Source organism: Chlorocebus sabaeus, chromosome 17 (assembly GCF_047675955.1).
Source record: "Chlorocebus sabaeus isolate Y175 chromosome 17, mChlSab1.0.hap1, whole genome shotgun sequence".
NCBI classification, from domain to species: domain Eukaryota; kingdom Metazoa; phylum Chordata; class Mammalia; order Primates; family Cercopithecidae; genus Chlorocebus; species Chlorocebus sabaeus.
The window spans coordinates 42711622-42720314 of NC_132920.1; the positions used below are offsets into that span (position 1 = coordinate 42711622).

Sequence of the window (8693 nt, forward strand, 5' to 3'; positions counted from 1 at the left end):
TGGGAGGCTAAGGTGGGTAGATCGCCTGAGGTCAGGAGTTCAAGACCAGCCTGGCTAACATGGTGAAATCTCGTCTCTACTAAAAATATAAAAATTAGCTGGGCATAGTGGCACATGCCTGTAACCCCAGCTTCTCGGGAGGCTGAGGCATAAGAATCACTTGAACTCAGGAGGCAGAGGTTGCAGTGAGCCAAGATCAAACCACTGCACTACAGCCTGGGCTACAAAGTAAGACTCTTTCTCAAAAAATTAAATTAAATTAAATTAAATTAAATTAAATTAACTACATGTTATGGCAGTTAAATGGACAAAAGCTATTGTGATTGCCTAATGTTTAGAATTTTTGCATTTTAGCTTAAAATATCAACTTTTTTAATTAAAAATTTCTTTTCACATCCGATGAGTAATGTGGCTGATGTCATAACAAAGAAGTTTGAAGGAGTCACATCTCACATATTAGCATGAAAACCCAATCATTGCCCTTATGAATCACAAACTTTGGATCTCAACTGTTTTATTTTTGGACATTTTATACTTTGTTTCAAAACAAAGAGATGAGAGAGATTTCAGGCTGTCATTTGCAAACAATTTTCTACAAGTACATTTGGAAATGGAATTGGGGTATGGATAATCATTATTCCCAGTAAACGAATTGTTCCTTGCTATAGTTTGAATGTGTCCCCTAAATTTCTTTTCTTTTCTTTTCTTTTCTTTTTTGAGATAGAGTCTCACTCTGTCATCCAGGCTGGAGTGCAGTGGTACAATCTCAGCTCACTGCAACCTCCGCCTCCTGAGTTCAAGCAATTCTCCTGCATCAGCCTCCCGAGTAGCTGGGATTACAGGCACCCGCCACTATGCCTGGCCAATTTTTGTATTTTTTGTAGAGATGGGGTTTCACCATGTTGGCCAAGCTGGTCTCAAACTCCTGACCTCAGGTGATCCGCCCGCCTCGGCCTCCCAAAGTGCTGGGATTACAGGCATGAGCCACTGCGCCCAGCCAGCATAATGTTTTTAAAGTTCATCCATGTTATAGCATGCATCCATGTGGAATTTATAACTGTCCAATAGACTTCTTAGGTGTTAGTCCCCAGTGTGTTGTGCTGAGCGAGGTATGGACTGACGAACTGGCTTATTATCTCCACTAACCCTGTGTGTATCCACACACCCAGAGGCTCTCACGCTGCTCAGCTTTAAAGGGGCAATGTTTTAAATAAAAAATTGAGCTACTGTTTACTGTTCAAAATTAAAACAAATGCCATTGCTGTCTTTGACAATATGACTCCCCTGGAATGATGTTCATGAATCCTCTAGAAAATCATGAGCACCTTATGGGACCCCCATGAAATGGACCTTTTTGCATCCATTAGATGTGATGCTCATGAAGACAAAATGTATGAGAAAAATGTTTATGATCTAATGTCACAGGGGAAAATGTAATACAAGGTCATAGTATGCTATGAAAATTAGAGGAAGACCATTTAAAACTATGTAAAGATACTTCTGGTAAAAAGACGGAAAGGGAATGTACAAAATAATTAACAATACCATGCTGGATGGTAGAACCATGGGTATATATTTTTCCTTCCTGAACTTTCCAAAGATCTGTAATGTGCTTATATTACTTTCATAATTTTAACCATGATCACTGGCCTTGAGCAGCTTTTTGCTCAAGTCAACCTTGGTTCAGGCCATCACAAAAGTACATGCAGACCCTCATGTATCTATAGATAGGAATCTTTAAGTTAAATGATTGGAAAATTACACAGGAACCACTTTCTAATGTTCACTTTGGAAAGGTAACTGCCATTGGCTTGCCTTTTAGAGGACAGCTTTTTTTTTTTTTTTTTTTGAGATGGAGTCTCACTCTGTCACCCAGGCTGGACTGCAGTGGCCAGATCTCAGCTCACTGCAAGCTCCGCCTTCCAGGTTTATGCCATTCTCCTGCCTCAGCCTCCCAAGTAGCTGGGACTACAGGCGTCCGCCAACTCGCCCGACTAGTTTTTTTTTTGTATTTTTTAGTAGAGAACGGGGTTTCACCGTGTTAGCCAGGATGGTCTCGATCTCCTGACCTCGTGATCCGCCCATCTTGGCCTCCCAAAGTGCCGGGATTACAGGCTTGAGCCACCACGCCCGGCCACAGCTTCTTTTAATGAGGCCCTTTTTGTACTTCATTAATCTACCCCCAATGGCCTTTAATTAGACCAAATTCTGATTCCCATACACTTCTTTAAACAAAAGAACAGTACATTCATGTAATGTACCAGCCCACCTATTTTAATGTGTTGGGACAGACGTCGGCTTTGTTGTTCAGGAGGTCTGAGGTCTAACCGTAGCTGTGTGAACTCTGGCAAGTGAAACTCCCCTCTGAACTTTTTTCTTTCTCATCTGTCCCATGTGAATGGGAGTCCTGACTTCGATGGAGCTCGAAGTGAGAAGGAAATTCTCAGTTCCTTAAATGATCTCTGTATTTCTCCTAAGTAGACATACTCAGGCTGAAAAGCAGGAAAGTAGAAGTGTGATCAAAAGCCTGGGAAGCAGGAAAGGGAAGTGTGATAAAAAAGGGTACATATGAAAATAAGCAAGACAGGAGAGAAAGCACCAGAGGGTGACTCTCAGGAGATCTGAATTCTACTCCCAGCTCTGCCACTGGTCACTGGCGATCCTGAGTTAGTCATTTCCCTTCTTTAGGGCTCAGTTTCTTCTTCTGTGAAATTAGGTGACAGGTCCAAGGCCCTTTTGGTCACAAATCCTTTTTTTTTTTTTTTTTTTTTGAGATGGAGTTTCACTCTTATTGCCCAGGCTGGAGTGCAATGGCATGATCTCAGTTCACTGCAGCCTCTGCCTCCTAGGTTCAAGCGATTCTCCTGCCTCGGCCTCCCAAGTAGCTGCAATTACAGGCATGTGCCACCACGCCCTGCCAATATTGTATTTTTAGTAGAGACAGAGTTTTCCATGTTGGTCAGGCTGGTCGTGAACTCCCAACATCAGGTGATCCATCCACCTTGGCCTCCCAAAGTGCTGGGATTACAGGCATGAGCTACCGAGCCCGCCCCCTCCCTCCCGTCACAAATTCTATTAATATTTGATGCTGTATCATAGGACAAAGATTGCCGATTTAGCTTCATTTGGTTCTTACAGGACCTCTTTGTTATTCAAAGGACTCAGCAAAATGTTGACTTTTTAATCTTTTAATTCATTCTCCCGTCATCTGTGAAGTAAATCAGAGGAGAAAATCCAGATCAACATTCCCATCTAAGTCAGTTTCTTGAGTCTGATACTTAACAAACAATAAACTGATGAATCATGAGATGGCCTTGGAAAATATTAGACACTTAAATCTTCTCAACATTTTTCAGGAAATAGGCTGTAAATGGGGAAAGAAAAAAATGTAAATGTGTTCAAGATGGGGAATTGTCTTAAATAAAAATAACTACATTTTATTTTTAAATTAAAAAAAAATACTTCCCCTGCAAGAACACTTAGGATGAGAACAAAAATACTATTAGGGTTTTTTTTTTCCTTTAGAACTCCCAGCCAACTCTTGCTAAACAGAGCATTTTGGAAAATTTGCATCATGGCTGCAGATTCAGGCAAGGAGGATGGTTGGGATGAGTGACTTTTCCATCCACTTTCCCGGTTACTTGGTTTCCCTGATGGTGCCACTCTGCTCTAAAACCAAACGCCATCGTCATCAGGGGAAGGTGTGGGGTAAAAGCATAGAGGTAGCAACATTTATCTTCCGGCTCAGTACCTGGTTCTCTCCCGCGGTGGCAACTCCTCTAAAAAGGTGCCCACTACACCCATAGTCTTTTTTGTTTCTTTATTTTTTTCCACACAGTCAAAACTTTTTACCAGGAGAAAACTTCTTTTTTTTTCTTTTCTTTTTTTTTTTTTTTTTTTTTTTTTGTGAGACGGAGTCTCGCTGTGTCCCCCAGGCTGGAGTACAGTGGCGCGATCTCGGCTCACTGCGAGCTTCGCCTCCCGGGTTCACGCCATTATCCTGCCTCAGCCTCCTGAGTAGCTGGGACTACAGGCGCCCACTACCGCGACTGGCTAATTTTTTATATTTTTAGTAGAGACGGGGTTTCACCGTGGTCTCGATCTCCTGACTTTGTGATCCGCCCGCCTCGGCCTCCCAAAGTGCTGGGATTACAGGCGTGAGCCACCGCGCCCAGCTGAAAACCTCTAAGTATATTGTCAGATCTGTAAGTGGTCGAGCATGTCCTACACTGGGTTATATGTTCCCAATGTTGATAAGCATCTACAGGATTCAAAGGCAGAATTTTCCAGCTAGCCTTACAGTCACTAACCTGGGTTGAGATAGCATGGAGATGTGAGAGGAAGGGGTGTTTCTAGGGTCTATCCATCAGGGTTCAGTTGCAGAAACCACTAGGGCTAATTTAACCAAATGATCCCTTGACAAGAGAATTAGGTACTTAAAAAAATGTTTTAGGTGCTGTAGGAAGAGCCCTAGGGTGACCTTCCAAGAATGACTCCCCAGAACAAGATGGCAGAAGTGGCCCATGAGGGAGCTGCTTCTTCTGTCACTACAATAAGCTGGAGAATCAGGAAATACTAGGATCACATTGTTCCTGACACCCACAAAGCTAAGAACCAGACAGTGGGACTCTTCCCACTTCTGTCACAGAACTCCATTGTCTCCACATGCGTGCCTGCCAGGAGAATGACAGAGAATAGCAGACCTGTGGCCCCCACCTTGTTTCTGCCTTCCAAACCCCCAAGTGAGTTTCCTTGATGGACTCAGAACTCCAGCTCTAAAGGAGTCTAGGAAATTAATAGCCTTTCTCTTTTTATCTGAAGAATTTAGCAAGCATATTAGCTGGAAAAATTACCCCCACTTATTTCTGCCTTGGAATCCTATAAAAGTTTATCAACCGTGGGAACATATAACCCATTGTAGGGTATTCTCAACCACTTATAGCTCAGAACAACACATTTCGAAGTTTTTCTGGGAGTGGGAATGGAGCTGAGTGGGCCTATCTGTAATATTTGACGTGGAGTGGGGAACAACACAACTCCTCCCCAGGCCCCTTGAGGTTCACTCTGATACACCAAAGCCAGTCCTGAACATCATTATGTGTATAAGAAGAATCTATGCAAAGTGTAAGGCCTTCTGGTGGGGGAGGACTCACAGTATAGAATATAAATCACTCTTGGCTTTCCAGAGCTTATGCTGATTCATTTGAGAAACAGAAACAGTGACTGGCAGGCCAACGTATAAATATACATGCATATAATATACATATATGCACACACACATATAAAAAACTTTTGAAAACAAATGTACTAGAGAATTTATGATTTGCATATTTTAAAAATCTACCTTAGATAGCACCAGTATGTAGAGGCTAGGGACATGTTCAATTCCAACATTTATTGATGGCTGACTGAGTACCAAATGAGGGCTAGATACATCCATGCATGCTTTTCCATTTAAACTTCATAATATGTGAATTTAGAATTCTAGAAGCATGAGATAGCAGACACATAGATATCCTTGGATATATAAAACAGTTATTAGACTTCCCTGGTAGGGAAATTTAGGGATAGAAACTGAGTATGTGTGTAGATGACACATTTGTCTTTATTGAGAAAGAGCGTTGAGAGGAAGGTGCACTTATTTAGAGAAGATGTCAGATTTCCAAAATCAGACACGTGGGGAATAAATATGTGTAGCTCACTTGGCATTGCACTGCTGATGATCATCTTAACTATAATTTAATGGTTAGATTATAATTTAATGGTATTATGAATGAGGTGTTATGACCTCGGCGTACTGCCTGGTTGTTATGTGCCTGTGTATGCACACTTCTGTGTGTTGGGGAGGGGGAAGTTCTGTTTCAGAAGTCACCAAAGAGAAAGTTATTCTCTTAACTTATTCTACTTAAGAGGAAGTTATTCTTTTAAGTTATTCTACTTTAGAGGAAGTTGTTCTCTTAAGTTATTCTCTTAAGTTATTCTCTTAAGTCTACCAAAGAGAAAGTTATTCTCAAGTTATTCTACTTAAGAGGAAGCAGAAAAACACTAACCCACTGACACAACGCATCACAAAACACAGAACACAGAAGTAGTTGGTCAGAACTCTCATATTCAAAGGCAGATCTTCCATCTCCAGCAGCCAAAGACTTAAGCCGTGTTCTGGGTAAAGTAACAAGAGGAAGACATTTTTCAGAACCCTCCTGAGGAAATCAAAGGCTTTTGGGGGGCAATTGAATGGGTAAGGATTCTGTATTTATAGGTACAATGTGTCCAAGATGGATAGAGAAAGACCTCCTGATTTGGGAGGTAAGTCTTGCCACCAGGTGGCACACACTATTTTCTTTCTTGTTCTTTTTTTATTTCTTTAATTTTCTATATTGATAGTAATACTAATAATGGTATCTACTGAGTTTTGGTTTTGTTTTTGTTTGAGACAGAGTCTTGCTCTGTTCCCTAGGCTGGAGTGCAGTGGCGCGATCTCAGCTCACTGCAACCTCTGCCTCCTGGATTTAAGCAATTCTCCTGCCTCAGCCTCCTGAGTAGCTGGAATTACAGGCACATGCCACCATACCCAGCTAATTTTTGTATTTTTAGTAAAGACAGGGTTTTGCCATGTTGGCCATGCTGGTCTTAAACTCCTGACCTCAAGTGATCCACCTGCCTTGGCTTCCCAAAGTGCTGAGATTATAGGAGTGAGCCACCGCTCCTGGCTACTGAGTTCTTATGTATGTGTTTCGTATTTACTACCTCATTTAATAGGCATGTCATTGTTCTCATTTTCCAGACAAGAGAAGGACACTTAAAGAGTTTACCAAAGTCGGCCGGGCGTGGTGGCTCAAGCCTGTAATCCCAGCACTTTGGGAGGCCGAGACGGGCGGATCATGAGGTCAGGAGATGGAGACCATCCTGGCTAATATGGTGAAACCCCGTCTCTACTAAAAAATACAAAAAAACTAGCTGGGTGAGGTGGCGGGCGCCTGTAGTCCCAGCTACTCGAGAGGCTGAGGCAGGAGAATGGCATAAACCCGGGAGGCGGAGCTTGCAGTGAGCTGAGATCCGGCCACTGCACCCCAGCCTGGGCAACAGAGCGAGACTCTGTCTCAAAAAAAAAAAAAAAAGAGTTTACCAAAGTCATAGAAAAAATAGCCATGGGCTCCAGGATTTAAACCCACATCTGTCCCCAAAGTCTGAGCTTTTAACCACCATTGAGGTCCTAGCATCAGGACTGAGTCAACAAAACTACTATGGAAGTAGGCCCAGTTCTAGCACAAATACAGAGAAGATGTGGAATAAAAATAATCCAAATCTCCAAGTGCTAGGAATGAAGAAAGCCATCAAAGGCAGAGCAGCTAACTGAGCTGATTTCATAGTAACCCAGAAGAATATGGATCTGGAGTTAGGGCCAGGGCCTAATACCCATGAGAGGACAGGAGGAAGGCAGTGAGCCCTGCGTAAAATTGAAGGCCTTGAGCTGGGGTGGTGGTACACGCCTGTAGTCCCAGTCACTTGGGAGGCTGAAGCAGGAGGACCACTTGAGCCCAGGAGTTTGAGGCCAGTCTGGACAACACAGTGAGACTCCTTTTCTTAAAATAAATAAATAAGGCCTTATAGCACTCTTCCCCCTTAAATGGGGATAGAAAAACTGAACACGGGCCCTGGGAATCAGCCAGGAAGCTCACCATTTGTTTAAGGTCCTGAACATGAGGGGGAAAATGTCATCCAGAGAATTCTAAACCCTGGGTCTATGCCATGTGCATAGGAGTGAGGGCCATTGACACACTCAGCATTCTGGCAGAAGCAAATGTGTGAGTCATCTCCATGGAGAAAATGTTACTACTCAAGAGTTTCAAGGACTCCCATAGGGAGAAACAACCTGTTGAAGACAAGTTCACAATAAAAAATTACAGATACCCTGCTATGCTGGTGAGAGTCAAATCCTGTCTAAGATTTAAAGAGTAGAAATCAGGTTGGACTGGAAAAAGAAAGAAAAGAAAAAGCAACTGTGTCAATTCAGGCTAGAAAGAAGACAGACATAAAGAAAGCCAGCTGCAAAGTTCACAGGAACATTGCTTCCCCCAAAGTCAGTCGGCAGCTGCAAAATGCCATAAGATCCCCTCTTTGAGTGATGACTGCTTTCCTACCAAACTCCCAGACAGCTTTGCCATACCCACCTATTGCTGGGTACCCAATTGCTGAGCTACTGTTGCCTCATGGGAGCACCTAATACCTAGTTAATCATCACTTCTCTTAATCGACCCTGCCCCCAACCAGAGTAGGAGCAACCAATCCAGAATTGATGCCTACTTCCCTTGGAATCTTCAGAATCCTTCAGCAGCTTCCTGTCTTCTCTCTTTGGAGCGACATTCCACAGTTCCCCTGGAGTGGCCTCCCTTGCTGGACTGAGTTAATAACGAATTTGGTCAGACTACAGACTGGCTCCTGGTGCTCCATGGTGATTAGATTTTTATCGGTAGAGAGTTAGCATATGCAAGAAACAGAAAAATTGTCACTTACCAAAAGTCAAAATAATAGAGAATCTAGAGAATGCTATAAATAATAGTTGATTTTAAATGATTAAAGAAATGATGGTGATAATAATAATGATGGCAAACATATAAAACTGTTCTAAGGGCTTCACAAAATATTAACTCATTCAGTCCTCACGAAGCCCCTGTGAAGTAGGTAGGTACTAC

General features: G+C 42.6%; 1 pseudogene; it reads right to left on the reverse strand.

Annotated features, from left to right (window-relative positions):
* Positions 1 to 393: 393 nt before the first annotated feature.
* On the reverse strand, positions 394 to 504 carry LOC119626891 (small nucleolar RNA U13; annotated as a pseudogene).
* Between the last annotated feature and the right edge of the window lie 8189 nt (positions 505 to 8693).